Source organism: Alexandromys fortis, unplaced genomic scaffold (genome assembly GCF_014885135.2).
Source record: "Alexandromys fortis isolate MF-2015 unplaced genomic scaffold, M_Fortis_MF-2015_v1.1 scaffold_153, whole genome shotgun sequence".
Taxonomy (NCBI): domain Eukaryota; kingdom Metazoa; phylum Chordata; class Mammalia; order Rodentia; family Cricetidae; genus Alexandromys; species Alexandromys fortis.
Genome location: NW_026068032.1, coordinates 1,842,232 through 1,859,871, shown reverse-complemented (window position 1 = coordinate 1,859,871; position 17,640 = coordinate 1,842,232). Strand labels below are relative to the sequence as shown.

The following is a 17,640-nucleotide window of genomic DNA, read 5'->3' as shown; positions in this document are numbered from 1 at the left end:
GCAAACATGATCCTAAGTTCTGACTGTGGCCAGCTGGTGAGGAGTGCCGGCTTCACGGTGCCCCGCCCCGCCCCTTGCTTTTCCTACCAGTCAGGCTGCCTGCCCTGTCTGTCCTCAGCTGACGGACACCCCCTGAGGAGTGAGGGGCTGTGCTGCGTGTCACCTGGCACCACTCATGCAAACATGCACATGAACATGATGTGTCATGGGCCTAGGCAGGAACTAAGGAGGACATGGCCACACGCTGACCCTGCAGCACTAATGCAGTGTGGCTGAGGAGGCAGGGTCTGGAGCTCCGACTGCAGGCATGGGGACATACATTCCACCTCTGAATGTCAGAGGAAAAACCACGCGGAGTGGGGAGACCACCCCTCTCAGGCTAAACTTTTCAGAATTGATGAACTCAACGCCTCTCAGGAAAACAAAAACAGCGAGAAAAGGCTCACCAACAGACATCCTGAGAGAGACCAGAGAACCGATGGGCTGTGTGGGGCCTCAGGGAGACCACGAGTTAAAGCCAGGCAGAAACAGGTAAAACTGCTTCTTCCTCACTCCCCACCTGCCCTGGGAGGCCACACCAACAGGAGCTCTATGCATTTTCTCTGCTACATCTCCATGCATGGAAGGGTGTGTGGTTTGGTTTTGATAAATAAGCAAATGAAGACGGTGACAACTAACAAGAATGTTTTGATGTTCGTTTGTTGCGAACGGGTCTCACTGTGTCACCATGGCTGTTCTGGAACTTTCCAGATACCATGGGCTAGCCTCAAACTCAGAGATCCACCTGGGTCTGCCTTTGCAGCACAGGCAGGCAGCACCATGCCAGCTAGGAAGAGGCATTTTGAGAAGACCAGTAATATTGTGAATGTGTTGGCAAAAGCCTGGCTTCACAGATCCTGGTGCCTAGGACATACATGATCCTCCAGAGTCCCTGCCGGAGGCTGAGCAGCGGGTGAGAGAGAGAAGCCATACACAGACCAAGCAGAGCATCCTGGGCCTGAGGCTGAGTGGACACAGGTGCAGACAGAATCCCTGCTGCAAAGGTCTTGGGGCCCTGTGACGGTAAGCCCTGTTCTCTCACTGCGGATGACCCAGTGACAGCACTGTCTCTCCCCACGGAGCCTATGAAGGCACTGGCTCTACACATGACAAGCATTCACTCCAAGTATGGACACAAGCAAACACCCCCTTTTTTGTTGTTTTTCAAAACGACTCAAAGAATAAATACATTGGTAGCCCAACTTAAAAATAAAGAGCTCAGGATCTGGTACTGCTCAGAACGTCCAGTGGCTCAGGCATGGCCAGCTTCTAACTTTTTGTTGTTGAGATTTGTTTAATTTGATTTATGTGTGCAAATGTGTGCGTGCGCACATGTATTCACATCAGATCCCTTGGATATGGAGTCACAGGAAGTTGTGAAGCACCTGATGTGGGTGCTAGAACTAAACTCAAGTCCTCTGGAAGGATGTGAGCCTCTTCATAGCTAAGCCATCTCTCTAGCCCTGTCCTGGGCTTCCAATTGAAGTTGACACTTTCTCTTCTAGTACCTTCCTTGAGCAGTTACTCAATAAAATGCAAAATAAAATGAGAAATAAAATTAAAAAGGGGAAACAAAAGGTAAAAGTAAAAAGTGAAAATGAAGGCAAGGATTGAGAATGGGAGAACAGAGAGAGGCAGATCACCACTGCAAGAAATACAAAGTATCTGAACTAGTGTGACTTCATTCTTGTAACAGCAGAACTTCTTGTTTAACAAAAATAAAAAATAAAATAAAATGAAGGAAACTTTGAGTAGGGAAGGTTTCCATAAGGTCACAGAAAGGAGACCAAGAGTGTTATTAAACATAGCGCAAACACACCAAGAATTGGATTCGGCTTCTTTCATTCGGCAATGGATAGCCACTGACGAGCAGACAATCGATTTTAGAGACAGGTCAAGGAAGCCTTATTAGACAAAAATCCCCTAATAAATAATTTTGGAACAACTGGGATACTGTGTGTAGAAAATGAAGCTGGACCCATAATGCACACTGTATAAAAATGAACTCAAAACAGACCATAGGTCTAAGTCTAAAGGCTGTTGCTATAAAACTTGGAAGAAAGCACAGGAAAAGACGGTTCTGACTTTGGGTTAACAAAGATGTGTTGAATACTACACTGTAGAACACAATCCACAAAAGAAAACAATCATAGGTTGGACTGCCTGGAAATGTAAGACCCTCAGTCTTCAAAGGTGCCCAGGAAGAGGGGAAAAGGCAGCTGCAGACTCAAACACGTTTGCAAAGCATCTATTTGATGAATTACTGTTCCCAAATACAGGAAACCTCTCAAAATTCAATCTTAAAACACAGTAAAAACGTGGAAAGGGTTGGAAAGATGGTTCAGAAGTCAGTACTTTCTACTCTTGTAGAGGACCTGGGTTCAGTTCCCAGCACCCACATGGTGTCTCAAAATGATCTGTAACTCCAGTCTCAGGGTATTTGACATCCTTTTCTGGCCTCAGAGGGCACCAAGCATACACGTGGTACACAGACATACATGTAAGCAAAACACTCACACATATAAGATAAAATAAAAAATAAACTTAGAGATGTTCAATATCAATTATCAGATAAGTGTCAATGAAAACCACCAAAGAACACCCCAAACACTTAATGAAAAATACTAATCATAACAAGTGCAGTAAGAAAGGTATGAGTGAGCGCACACACTGCTAAGAAAGGAAAATGGTGCTACACACCTGCTTATTACCCCTCCCTCCCTCCCTCCCTCCCTCCCTCCCTCCCTCCCTCCCTCCCTCCCTCCCTTTCTCCCTCTCTCTGGAGGTGGGTGGAGGTCCAGAGGGTCAGTTCAAGGCCAGCCAAACACTGCAAAGCAGAAGCAAAACAAACATGAAATGGTGGAATCTGCACAGAAAATACTTTGGTAGTTTCTTTAAAAGCTCAGCTCATACAATGAAAGGAAATGGCCCAGAGGTCCAACAGAAGAATGGGTACGCAAACAGCAACACGGCCCAGCAGTCGGTGTGTCTATCTGGGTTGTCTGTTTGTGCTTGAGAACTGCCCTTGGTATCCCAGCCTGGAGTCGGGTCTTGCTAAGTAAAGGAGGATGACCTTCAATTTCTAATCTTCCTGCTTCTTCTTCCAGCTGCTGGACGGCGAGTCACCCACCACAGTTCATACAGTACTGGAGACCGGGCTGGACAAGCACTCTACAATGAGTTACACCCCAGTCCTACTGCTAAACACACCACTATGAATGAGTCCCAGACAACTATTCTGAGGGAGCCAATACACCCATGACTCCATCTCAGAGTCTAGAAACTCGGCCTTCTGCAGTACAGGGAGGATGGGGAGGGGACGCCCTGCTAGAGAGAATGAGCCACTTGGGGAGGACAGTGGCTATGTCCCTTATGCTGGTGGTGTTGGGAACTTCCAGACCTGTGTCAATGCCTATTAAAACTGCAGCTAGGCATATGCAGATTAGTTCATGACAATTTTATCCTACAAAATAATTTTTTGCTTAAAAAATAAAGATAAGGCTGGCAAGATGGCTCAGTGGGTATGGGTGCTTGCCACCAAGCCTGAGACCCGAGCTCAATGCCTGGACCCACATGGAAGGCGGACAAAGTCTCCAAATTGTCCTCTGACCTCCACATGCAAGACTCCCCCACTCACACAAAGCAAACAAATAAATAATGCAGTAATACATTTAAAATAAGTATACAAATACAAAGACATTATTGTACAGTTAAAGATACGGAAGATAAAATACAAATAAACTACTTTGTTTCCCAACAGACTCTAATGTATCCAGTAACTGAACCTCTTGCAGGAATGGCCAAACTCTAAGAATTAGATCTAACCTAACCTATTCCCCAATGACATCTCTATTGCGGAACTGCACAGAATATATATTCTACTATATTAAACAAAAATAAATTTTTACTTTTTTGACTAATGTTTATGTAGTAAAGGAATCTACTTTTGGTATCTATATTTACATTTGCAAGGATCATTTAATCTTAACTAGTTTCCCAATAATAAAATTACTACAATTAAGGATAAATTTGATTCAGCACTCAGAAGCCAATGATAATTAACAAGAAAGACAAAGTATACATCCACATGAATATGATCTGGAAGAAAATGATTACAACTTGCCTCTTGTGACAACCTATTCTATATGGTTTCTTTTCAAACCAGAGTAAACTACATGCTACTAAGTGTGCTACAGTGCTCAAACTCGGACAGCTCTCAAGTTAACGAGGTTGAGCTTGCCGACAACACCTGAATGTATACAAACAACTAAATCAAGCTATAGCTGACATGAGGGCTGGGAAATAAAAGGTAATAAATAATATGGGAACCAAGACACCCCAGGCAATTGTCCAAGTTCATCTAGGTAGCCAGTAGGCGTATAATACCTAAGAGACCAAGAGTAACAAAGGCACCCAGCCACAATGGCTACACTGGTGATGCAAATGTCCTGGGCCAAGAGACCCAGCAGGAAGCAAGTCACATGCAGGGCCCACCCCAAAATCCATTCCTGTTTTTTTTGTGCAGGTAAGTCTTGGTCTCAATATGCTTGCACTAAGATAAAGCAAAAGATCCTGCTACAAAAGGCATACCCCTGTCTTTAACGGAATAAAAGGACCAGTTTCTCTGAATACAGTGAAGATCTGAAAACCTAAGGGTCCTTTTCCAGACTAAGTCCAGGTCAGCCACACCCTCCTCTTGAGCCAGCACGTGACTAGGTGTGTAATCTCTCTCGTTCCCCACCCCAGGAGTGCCCAGAGGGAGAGCTGGAGGCCCTGGCGGAGGAGTCAATCCTGAAGAGAGACAGTGAACCCACTGAGGGACAGAAGGAGGCTGGGATTACACATCTAAGGGTGAGGGCAGTAGCTGAAGGAAGAGTCGGGAGGCAATGTGTGAGCAGTAACATGATTGCATGGACACCTCTGGGCCACAGGACACCGAGTCAGGACCGTGTACAGAGTAGCCACACAACAAAACACCCAGCCAAACACCCAGCGTTGCTTTGAGCTTCTTTGGCCATGGAAGGTGTGTCTCCTTTTGCTTAAAAAAGGAACCGAGAACTTCCCCACCTCTAGGTGGCTCCTGTGGCTCCTCTCCCGACTGTCAGGACAGATGGCACACTGGAACACCACAGCGCATCCTTAGACCTGGCCTGCCTTTTCCTACAGTTGTTTCCCCAACCTCCTTGAACATCTGGCACTGAGCGGCCAACATCATCTGTCTGGCACACAACCACGTGACACTGTGTAAACATATGGCACTGTAAAACTATTTCCATTCTGCAATCCTGTGCTAATAAAAACTAATTTTAATGTTGCAGTCAGAAAAGTGGAATGTACCACAGAGAATCATAAGGACAACGTTAATTAGATGTTATCTCAATATATTTGATGTGGGCTTCCCCTCTGTATGCTATGAATATGTTTTATTACCACTGGTTAATAAAGAAGTTGTTTCGGCGGCCACATATATTACCATGCATTTCCTAAACACCACAAGTGCATTATTTTTCTTGATATTTGCACTCAGGCTGTTTCAGATCACACAGCTAACACTGTTTGGAACATAGTAGGGCTGGTTTGGCTTTTCTGTCACAAAACATAAACATAACAGCGATAAGGACCATTGAAGCAGGTCTGTGCTGGGTGTGATGGCATCCCAGTGCTTTAATCCCAGCACTCGGCAGACAGAGGCAGGCAGAACTCTGTGAGTTCGGGGCTAGCCTGGTCTATGTAGGGAGTTGCAGGCCAGCCAGGACCAAACATACAGTGAGCATAAACGAGAAATGGACACTAGACCAGCAGCTATTTACTGCGCACTGCTATGTATACTAGGGACTGGGGAGAGAAGCAGGCGCTATTGCCGCCCTCAGGGAAGGGAGGCTAAACAACACATGCAGCATATTATGAATTGTGGTGAATAAGGATGCCTGACTGTCCTTGTGGAAGAAAATAGGTCGGGTCTAACAGACATGATGATGGTGGCCTTCTCAAAGAGAACCTCCAGCAGAAAGGGTACTGGAGCTGGCACCCAAAGGTGAGAAGTTATTCAAGGACATGGTACCAAAGGACAGGATGGCAGCTGGGACAACGGCCCTGTGACCAGTCTGCTGGAGAACTGGCCTAGGTGCTGGGGAGACACAGGTGAGGGGCAGGAAAGTCTGCTGGGGATGGGGCATCTTACTCCCAGGATCACGCCTTTCTTGGGAATCCTGAAGGTCTGAAAAAAGCAAGTGACTTTTTTCTTCAGACTATTGGTAAGCAAACAAGCAGGAAGGGGCAATGCAGGCCACTGGACTGAAGGAGGACAAGAGTGGCCTGACCCAAACGTCAACACAGCAGACTAAAAATCAGATGGCTTTGGAGGAGACTTTACAGAAAAACATCCCAGCACCATGCGGTCAATCTCTTGGAGGGCAGAAGAGTGCAATGAGCCAGGCAACAAGCTCAGAGGGACAAGTTTAGCAGGTGAGGGCGAGTGTGATGTCTGGATGGTCACAAAGTAAGTTCTAGGGACACAGGAGATGCTGCCATTGCACGTCAGGGGCTCCGCTCACAGCTGACCTGTTAGCAGTGGTGACCCCGGTTGTGAAGACAGACCTGAAAAGGATGTGAATACAGATGACAGAGCTGGAGGAGCAGAGCCCCTCCCTTAATTCCCTGGATGCTGACAAGCCTGGCTAGCTGCTACGAGGCATCTCTCCCAGTCTGCAGAACACCAGGTACTATGTCTACATCCGGAATTCGGAAACCTACTCAGGACTGGAACAAAGTAACCTCCGTGGAGAGTGAGTATTTGGCACATTATTCATGATTCCTAAGCGGCCCCACTTCACCTCCACCTAGAAGGAAACCTGCCAAGTTTTGACACGTGCAAGTTATCTGGGGTCTCAACGTTTTATAAACTGACAAAACCATTTGCCAAAATCAACTACAACGAAAAGAACAACGACATCCTGCAGCAAACAACAGTTTTACTCCCAAGTTGCTATATATAACAACAGAAGACCCAATGAGAAGTAGGAAACCCTGAGGAATTAATCACTTCTCAGAATGCAAGGCATTCAGGTCAAGCGCTAATACACACCTCTGAACACAAAAGGCTACGAAAAAACAAGCACCAAGGATTCCGATTTTAAAAGTCACAAGCTTAAAAAAAAATGCAAAGAAGACAAAGATGCAAAGAAAAATGACACCACGATCCTGCAGAATTTTAAATTTGCAAGTTCCAAATATTTCTTAAAAAAATGCAGCACCGGAAACTGTGACCCCTGTAATGACCTGGACACCTCTGTAACTGCTTTTCTGCCCAGGTCACTAACTGAAACCTTTCCTGTGAGCACAATCCTGGCCTGGCTCTCTCTAGGGGCTCTCCACTGTGCCCCCAAGCTCCAGAAGCCCAGAAACAGGGCTTGACCACCTACGAGGATCTCAGTCCATCACGGCCAATTGAGTCTAGTACGGAAAGTACCATCTTGAGCCGCTTAAGGGGGAGGGATGAGTGATGGATTTTTGAAAAGATTTAATCACCTACATTGCAAATTATGCTGTGTTGCATCTGATCCTTCAGTAGAAGAATGATCAAACTGTTCAGTCTTCTTAAATGGAGTATTGGCCATGTGTAATGCTGAGGTTTGTGGGAAGTTCCCCGTGGAAATAAGTAAAATCACAGGAACCATTAATGTGACCACTGAAAGATAAAGCACAAACCACTTCCCAAACTGATAGTGCAGTTGTCCGGAGCCTTGATTCCTGTATTTGCCAGCACCTCCCCCTGCAGTGGACTGACAGACATTCAGAACTGCCTCAAGCAAAGGATATGTTTTAAAAAAAATAGCACCAGGAAACCTGCCGGTTCTCTGCCTCCATCACGATCCAAACCCCTGGCAGCCACAGATGAAAGACTTCTAAAAGAGAAGAAAAACTACCTTAACCCCCACCCCAAACACACACCCTAAAACTAAGCAGAAAAGCAGAGGTCGTTATGTATTTTAAATGCGTCCCTGGGACAAAACAGATCTCGGGAAAAATCGCTGAGCCCCAACCTAAGTCCCTAACTGTTCCTGCGTCCCTGCTGTCAGCGGGTTGGAGGGGATTTTTTTTTTTTTTAAAAAAACGCAAGGCTTTGATGTGTTGGCAGGGCTGACCTCATGAGCTCAAGTCAGCTTGGAAACGTGCCCCGCATATTTCCTTCTCTACTTCCAAAGATTAGGACCAATACTGACCTGCAATTCGATGCTGGGAAAGTAGTGGTCGGGCAACCCCGGGCGGCTCGGCGGTGCAGAGACAACGCAACACCCAGGCGGCAAGCGAGCCGGTCTCCGCCGCCCACCGTCGGGCCGCAGCGGCCTCGCACGCCAAGCTCACGACCCCTGAAGTTGAGCCTCCCTGCGCCTGGCCCTCAGCAAGTTTCCAGGATTCAGAACGCGGCGAACTTTGCTAGCCCCCTCTAGGCGGCTCGGTTCCCCGGAGGGGCTGGCCATTCGGGAGGCTGAGCAAGGAGGGTCGGTGGCTACGGTTCAGACAAAATGCAAAAACCTACCAAACGGCCACTTTTCCTTTTCCAGAGGGAAAGCTCTCCCTCCAGGCGAGCATCCGATTTCCATCTGGAGAGGCGGGGAACCGCAAAGGGTCAGCCGTGCATTTCCCTTCCCCTCAAAAGTGGCCTCTAAACTCGTTCGCCAAGGACACCGGGAGAGAGGCGACCCCGGGCGGGCAGCACCAACTTTTGGGCGGCGGAGCGAGGGCGCGGGGGTGACAGCGGGGCAGCGGGGGGCGCGGGCCGGGAAAGTTCTACTTACTGCGCGTCGCAGCCCGTCCCGCCGTCCGGGTGCACGGCCCGCGGCAGAGGCCCGGCCCGGCCCTGGCTGAGCAGAGGCTGCTGAGGCGGCCCCGCGGCGACCCGGCGGCCGAGAACGAGCGAGCGGCGGGGCCGGGGCTGAGGAGGCCGGGCCGCAGGGCGGCGCGCGAAGGGCTGAGCCGGCGGAGGAGACGCGCAGAGAGGGCGCACGCCGGCCTGGCCCGGGCGGGAAGGGCGGTGCACAGCGGCGCGGAGGAGGAAGGGAGGGCGGAACCGAAGGGCCGCGCCGAGCCCCGCAGAGGGGCGGAATGAGGGCGGCGAGCACGAGCCGGGGAGGCCGCTTCGGGGCCGGGAGGCCCGGCGGAGGGTCTGGGGGCGGAGCGGAAGGTCTGAGGGCGGGGCGGAGGACCTGGGGGCGGGGCGGAGGGTCTGGGGGAGGGGCAAAGGCTCTGAGGGCGGGGCGGAAGGTCTGAGGGAGGGGCGAAGGGCCTGGGGGAGGGGCGGAGGGTCTTGGAGGCGGGGCGGAGAGTCTGGGGGAGGAGCAGAGGGCCGAGGAGGCGGGGTCGAGACCCAGGAGGGCTGGCCGAGGGCCGGGAAGGCAGGCCAAGGGCCGATAGCTCCTCCCCTTCTCTGGGTCGCGGGCTGGGGGCAGAGGAGCCGGATCAACCCCTCACCCGCTGGGGTTGTGGCCGCTGGTCCCCGCCCACAGACACCGTAAGGGAACTGCGCAGCGCCGCACCGTGGGAGGGCGGGGGCCTGTGGGCATCGGGTCGCTCACTGGCTTCGGGGTCGCCAGCGCTGGACACCCTGCAGCTGCCTGCTCTGCGCCGGTTGACCGGAGAGAAGAAAGAAAAGGCCCGGCCTGCCCGAGGAATGGGCTTTTCCTCGGCTGTGCTTAGGTGTCCACCATAACAGCCCGCGATGACCTTCGCGAGTGAGGAGAAGTAAAAACGAAGTGAATGAATCGAATGTAACACAGGTGTAGGAAGAGCTGGGCCCCTGGAAAGACTGAGGCAGGAGGACTGTGCCAAGTTCGAGGCCTGGCTAGGCTACGGGCTACGGAGACCCTGTTTGGATTGCTTTTCCTCTGTGATTCCGCGTCCATCCTTAGCAACGGGCAGTATCAGCCCCCCAAAGAGTGAATCAGATATTGGAGAAGAAAGAGCCCAGCTTACTGGAGAGAGTAGGGTAGGCATATGGCCAGCTTGGGCTACGAAGACTGTCAGGAAAGAGAAGGAAATCTTGCCTTCTCCAAGGACTAGTTGGAATTGCTTTTCCTCTGAGTGGCTATGATTCAGCACCAGCACCCCCACGCCCCCAGCAGCAGGCCATGATAGAGGCAACAGACAAGAAAAAAAAAAGAGAAAAACGGCAAATGAATCAGAGGTGAGTAACAAGCGTTTGGAAAGAACTGGGCTCGGATTCAAAAGATGCACCCACACGGCTTTAAAAATAGCCTTTAGTCAGCGAAGGGCATCGGAACCCTGGCCTGGAAATGCAGATTTGTGTGTTGTTTTCACTATTTTGTGTCAGGCAGTGACTGAAGTGCACAAAATTCAGTCCTTGGGCCTGGCCGATGCTCGCACACGCCCAAGGCGCAGCAGTAGTTACTCTTTTGAAAAGAGATGTGTTTGCATAGGGTGGTGAGCGGTAAGAGTGCGGTCCAGTTATGAAGTGTTCCCTTTAGTTTCCCGGCACTTACTTTTAGTCATCAATATAAGGATATTAACTATGAAGGCCGGCTTCTCACAGTCCGTCTGATTGCTTTCTTTAAAGGTCCGTTTCCTCGTGGTTTTGACCTGTGGTTGTTCCTCAGCTCAGTCACCTCTGCCACCCATACAGGACCAAGGGAAAAGAGAATTCTAGCTAAGACTTAAACGGAAGAAGGCAACACTTGAGGAATTTGGTGAGATGCTTCCTCTAGGAGTCAAACGCACAGTCCAAGGAAGTGGGATTGCAGGGAGTGTGGGACTGGAGTCCTCCTTAACCTCACTGGAATCCTTTCCAGCCTTGACGTGGGCGTGTCCCAACCTCACTTCCGAGGTTGGCAATCTTCCACTCCACTGAACGCCATCAGTCACCTGCCCGAGTGCCAAAGCTGATGGAAAATTTGAGTGCCCAGTGTGTGGCTTTTGCCACATCTGTCAGTCTTGGGTCTTCCCTTTTTACGATGCTCTTCTCTCGTGGAGGTCTGAAAATGAGTGTGTGAAAATGGCCTCTGTTTTGTCTTGAGTCCAGAGATGAACAAGTTAACTTATCCATGACAGCTCTCATGTGACCAGAATTGAACAGAATTAAATGTACTATGACGAATAACCATGCCCGCCATTTATAGACACCTTTCCTAAGAGCCGGGCACCCAATGAGACATCGTATCCCCAAACTGGAAGACGGTCTTATTGATAGCTGCAAAGCCAATGAGTTTTTCCCAGTTCTACATGAACAGAGAGGTCTCTTCCCACCTCAGCCCCATTTAGTCGGTACATTTTTTTTCTCCAGTGTAAAATACAAATGGTTTAGCTTTCTTAGTCACATCATGTACTTGTTGGACTTCCTGGGATGACCCCAGATGCCTTTGGTAGGATTGATAAACAGCTCATCCTTCCAGTTTCTACTTCTGTTTGTGGAACAGCACCCAGCTAGACGAGAACACTTGAAGTCTGAGTCATCCTCAGAGTCACTCGTAGAAAACAGCTAGAGAGGAAAGCTTCAGAATAGAGGCAAACTGGAAGAGCAGCCCATGTGGAGAGCAGCGGGAAGAAGAGAGGAGCTGCGCCAAGGCAGGACCGAGCGATGTGGGGACACAGTGGCAGAAGAGACCCGCAGTTTGGAGTCTGTGTGACCTCTTAACAGCTGCAGATTGGGAATTCCAGCACAATTCCTGTTGTCTGTGAATTCCCATAGTTATCTTAAATAAAAAAAATGTTAAAACACCAATAAATGAGGCCGAAGGCTTGGATCTATATGACCTTGGATAGGACCCCCTCCTCTCCCAGATATTTTGTGGGACTCTCATGAGCAAAGATGTTAACTTTTGTTCGTGGTGGAGATAGGCTGTCTCAGCTCTCTGCATCCTGACATCCAGTGTGTTGCTAAAGTCCAACCCTGTCAACTCACCTCAGGAGCCACATTGTGACCTCACTGAAGACGGTCACTTCAGAGCCCACAAAACTCTATATCCTGTTATAAAGATAATGAATTACATCTTTACTTTGATACCTCTACTCCCACACTGCCCATGCATGCCTTACTTTTTCCCTGGATGCCTCTCTGTTAACCGTCCATCTTCATATCTAAAATTTATGTTTCAAGCCAGGCGGTGGTGGCAGACACCTCTAATCCCAGCACTCGGGAGGCAGAGACAGGTGGATCTCTGTGAGTTAGAGGCCAGCCTGGTCTACAAGAGCTAGTTCCAGGACAGGCACCAAAGCTACAGAGAAACCTTGTCTTGAAAAAAAGATATATGTTTGAATACGAACGCCATCTCTGCTTTATATTAGTTTGTCCGGATGTTCTCTTCTGCATCAAAGTCAGGGTTTTGGCTTCACCTGAGCGAAGTCCCCAAGAACAAGAGCCCTGCCTCCACCTCTGTGGACACTTTCCTCTTGCCGCTATAGGAAATTGTCACAAAACTGATGACTTCAAACAGCGATGTTGTATTATCTAACAGTCCTGAGAAACCTAAACCCGGGTATGATCCCCATGTTCCTTCTCAAGGTTGGACAGGGAGACTCAAGTCTTTGAAGCACATTTCTCTAGAAATCCCTGGCAGCTCTTGGATATGTCCACTGGAATCATTTTACCATTTCTCAAACTAGCCCACGGGAGAACACCAACCTGTATGATAGGGTTGTGGGAAGACCGTGTCCATGCTTGGTGGCCTAATCACTTTTCTGTTTCTGTGGGAAAATACTGTGACCAAAGTTAGGGAAGGAATGGGCTTATTTGACTTATACTTCCAGGTCACAGTCTATCACTGAGAGAAGTCAAGGCAGGGACATGATTTTGAAAGTAGGAACCATAGAGGAATGCCGTTTGATGGCTCACTTACAGACTGAAGTTTAGCTGGCTCTCTTATACAGCTCAGGACCAGGCACAGGGAATGGTGCCACCCACAGTGGACTGGGCGCCCGTGTATCAATTAACGACAGGACGGACATGCCCACAGGCCAATCTGCTCTAGACAATTCCCCAATCAGATAACCTCAGGCTCTGACAAAGCTACCTGAGACATTCAATGAGGGGACACGGTAGGGGACCCCTCTAAAACCCGCAGATGTACTCACATCCCAGATGGAAGGCCAGCAGTCAGAATCCACTAGGGGCAAAGTCCTGGGAAATTCTGCCGTGAGGAAGTCTGGGAGGCCACCCAAGGACTGAAAAGCGTGTGTAATCCTGGCAGGAATTGGTTATGCAGATCTGAACATAACTTTCACTCCACTCTGTCTTCCACACAAAGTAAACTTCCAACTTTCCAACCCTGGAGGATGGTCCATTCACATCCCTGAAATTGTTCGCCTGAAGGCCCCAGTGTCCTCTGCCACCCTCAGCCCAGCCCCTTCTTAAAGCTTTAATCCTGTTCCTCCATCGTACCTGCCAGTGCCTGACTCGGGCCTGACTCAGACCAGGAACTCGGAGGCTAAGGGATGAGTGGATGATGGCGTGAGCTGGATATCTAGTGATATCTCCCCTCACTCCTTTCTTTGTTCTTCAACATGTGAGATACACAGTCTTCCAGCTAACAAATAAATCATGGCACAGTAATTGCAAAACAAACACTATATAATATCAAGCTTCCTTAAGCTCATAGTCCACCTAGGGAAACATGCTTTTAAAGGGGGATTCATACTGGTTAGCGGTGGCACATACCTTTAATCCCAGCACTCGGAAGGCAAAGGCAAGCAGATCTCTGTGAGTTTAAGGCCAGCCTGGTCTACAAGAGCTAGTTCCAGGACAGGCTCCAAAGCTACAGAGAAACCCTGTCTCAAAAAAAGTGGGGGGAGGGAATTCAGGAGCTGAAAAGATGACTCTGCACTTAAGAGAGTGTATTGCTCTTGTAGAGAAGCCAAATTCCAAATTCTGTCCCCAGCACCAATATTGGTGGCTCCCAAGTTTCTGTAACTACAGATCCGGGAGATCTTCTGCCCTCTTCTGGTCTCCATAAGCATTGCACCCATGGGAACACACACATATATAGGCTCACATACATACACATAAATTCAATAAAATCTTTTTAAGAAATTTAAAGGAAAGTGAGGCAGATGATGACAGCTGCCCATCCATTCTCTTTCTTCCCTTCTTTCTTGGTGACAGAAACTTGGTTTTGTGCTCAGCGGAAATGTCTCCGTTTTTATACCCTTCTTTACAGACACTCACTGTTAGTTGGGCCTACAATGTGTAGAGGGAAGTTGTGCAGGGCTACTGGGAAATCAACTCCTTTGCAAGAGTCTTGTGGCATCATAGAAGCGCAGCATCCTGCTAAAAAAAGACAATAGGGGGAGAAAAGAAGAGCAAATCTAAGAACCCCAAACTACTTATCTTTGGACTTCTCTCATGTGGGAGAGAAGTGGCAGGTCTCCTATTACTAGCTGAACTGCTAACGGATACAACAGCTCATTACAATATGAAGGCGTAGAGGTAAAAGAAGTAGAGGCCGTTTAGTAGGATGGATTGTTACCTGGAGTGGGAAGGTGGAGAGAGCTTCCCTGAGAATATAACTGGAAAGCTGGGTAGTGTTCAAAAGGCTGGGAAAGGGGACTTTAGGTCTGATGCTAAGTGAATGTCTCAAATGAAGCAGAGGAGTCTGGGAAGAGGGATGATGACTTAAACAATTTCTGGTTTTGATTTAGAAGGATAGTTTGATGTAAAGCACGGGAAATTATGGAAGCCTTTGAAATTTGAAGTATTAAGAATACCCTTTTAGGGGGTTTCACGTAGCCTCAGCTTTGTTGCTAAGGACGACACTGAATGTCTGATCCTTCACACCCCACCTCTCAAGTGCTGGGAATGCCGGCCTGTGTCATACGTCTGGCTTCACGTGACCCTGAGGCTCAAACACAGGGTTAGCACTCTAGCTGGGGAGCCAGTTGTAAATTTTTGCCTTCATGTATGTTTTACTACTTTGAGAAGAAACTATTAGATTTTCTTGTATTAATTTTGCTAGTTCAAATGTTCGGGCATTTTGTTCAGAGTGTATAAATGAGGATATTTAGAGATCCTCGTCCTCAGCCAGAATTGCCATGCCTTCCTCTTGGCCACTGCTGTGAGTTTAGACGGAAAAGGACATCACACCTCCTACCCTTCTCGGTGTATGAGCGTTCAGCAAGTAACAGAAGTGTCGTCCCAGGCTAGGGAAAGCCTCTTCAAGGGCTGAGAGCCCGCAGCACCCTATGAATGCTGTGGTGTGCTTAACCAATGTAAAAGACTGAAGAAAAACCAACATTTCTCAATACCTAGGACTTCAGAACTGAATGATAGTGTCTTCTTAAAAACTCAAATTCAGTGTTGGGCATGATAGCAAATGCTTTTGATTCCAGCACTCGGGAGGCTGAGGGAGGCAGAATTCTAAGAGTTCAAGGCCAGCCTGGGCTATGTAGTGAGTTCTTGGCCAGCCAGAGATACATAATAAGAAACTGTCTCTAAATAATACTAATTACAACAGCTTTAATGTCTCACCCCCACTAATAATAGTACAGGAAGATAATAGTCAATGTGTTTTGTCAAAAAATAAAGTGCAACATGGAAAAAATAAAGCACAAGCTACAGATACAAACTGTGGCAGTGTAAACCAAAAGGAATCTGTTAATATTTTCAGAAATGGAATTTAAAATATTGGACCCTTCCTTAGATGGAAGTTGCTTAAGAGAATAAACCCACGAAAATTAAAACAACAAACTTGATCCTCTCATTACGAGCTGGAGAACGGATTTGGATAGTTGAGATTAAGATGGGGGATTGTACCGAGCCTATTTTAGGATCAGAACATTGTGGGAAACGGTAAAGGAGGCACCAGATGTTTACGAAATTGCTCCCTCCCTCGTAAACAGGCAGTGAAATCTGGGCTGTAGCATTCTTTCAGACCAGATGCCACTCTTGAGTCTCACTACACCTCTGCCACACTGTAATTGAGTTTCGTAATGATGACCCGAGTGTGACTTCTGAGTCACGGCAGGAAGATTGAATTACGTTCGGCTCTGCCATCGCGTATTTAATCATGGTTTTATTAATTGCAAGCACGGAGATCCGATCTGTCTTATGGCGTTAGTTACTGACCTGGGGCCTCCTCCTCGGAAGCCCAGCCGGCACCACCAGCCGAGTTTGCAGTTCATGGAGGGAGAATCAGAAACCAGGGACAGTGTGAGGATTATCGTGGAAGAATCATTATCAGGACATAATGCTGTCGTCATGCCACGTTTTAAGAGAATTGTCACAGGTGTGTTTGTAATTAATAAATGGCAGGTGACTGAGTCCTTTAATAACTATAACACCTCGCGTGTTGTCGTGAGGAACATTAGGCATGTATTTAAACGCTCGTGTTTCATATGCACTTACATAGACACATGGATAAAAGTTTAAAAGCCCTTAATAAAGGGAAAGTTGGAAGATAACAGTAAAAAACACGTGGACTGCGGAGACTGGCTGGAGTGATGTGTGTAAAGGCCGCCCTGCCTGGCGCATGCGCTTTGCTGTCCTGTCTGGAGCATGCGCTTCGTTGTCGTAGCAGCCCTATCAGGATGCTCTTAAGTGAGAAGTTGCATCACAGGAAGTGATTGAAGTTTTCTATTTCAGTACACCTTGTGCTTAGCCTTTTCCCAAATGCTTGCACATCCTTGTACCAGTGCTTTGACCTGTGATAGGATGCTGGGGTGGGCTTTTCCGTAATACAGCTGCTTCTGAGTCATCCCTGCTCCTGTAAGTAGCCCCAATAAAAGTTCAGTGGTTCCCCAAGTCGGACTTTGGTGCAATCGTTGCTTTGGTCTGCTTTGGTCTCACCCTTATGGGGTGAGTAGACCTGTGTGCTGTGTCTCCCCAGAAGTCTCTCACATAGCAGTGAGAAATTCGGCCAAACACATGGGAGTGGGGGAGGGGATTAGGTAAGGCTCTAAGACAAACCTGCCTTAGGCATATAGCACGGTTGCTGCTTCTGCTGTGTATTCTCTACTTCCTTCCGTGGCTTCACTCCCAGAATTCAGTTCTCCTGGACAGAGTGGGTGGTGTTTCCTGTATCTGAAACAATGGAACCAGAAGCGTTTGTATTTCCTATTTCAGGTTTGGAGAGATCTGTAATATTTGCATATGCATAATGACATATTTTCTGGGTGGGGCCCACCTATTAGCACGAAGCTCATTGACTTCATATATGGTGTCTGCCCGGAGCCTGGAGATGAACACAGACAGTACTGTGAGCAGCTAGAACTGTGAGCAGCTAGAAATCGAAAAATCAGAAAACACCATTAGTAAAATCACACTGACCCTAGGAAGCTCCAGTCTCAAGGTCTTCATGGATTGAAGATTCTTAGGTTAGGGATGCTCGATTTGTGCTCGTTTCTAGCATCGTTTCCCCTCAATGTCACCATCTCGTGAGTTCTGTAGGTCCTGGAGCTTTACAACAAATGAAGAACAGAGCGGAAACCCTAAGACAAAGTCGCTTGGTGTGGCTAGCTGCCACCGGCAGTAAGAGATGGCTCAGAGGTTAAGAGGACTTGTTACTTTTGCAGAGGACCTGGATTTGGGTCCCAGCACTGGCAAGGCAGCTCACATCAGTCTGTAACTCCAGTTCCAGGGCCTTTGACACTCTCTTCCCG

At 48.2% G+C, this 17,640-nt stretch overlaps 1 protein-coding gene across 3 annotated transcripts in view; it reads right to left on the bottom strand.

Annotated features, from left to right (window-relative positions):
• Rassf8 (Ras association domain family member 8) overlaps positions 1-9,211 on the bottom strand; it is a 73,032-nt gene extending 63,821 nt beyond the window's left edge. For 2 of the 3 annotated variants that reach the window (XM_050164716.1, XM_050164715.1), the window contains exon 1: positions 8,838-9,211. The gene's annotated coding sequence lies outside the window, so the exon portion shown is untranslated. Of the gene's footprint in view, positions 1-7,570; positions 7,727-8,837 lie in introns of those variants that run through there. The other variant, XM_050164717.1, reaches the window with a different exon arrangement.
• Positions 9,212-17,640: the final 8,429 nt, after the last annotated feature.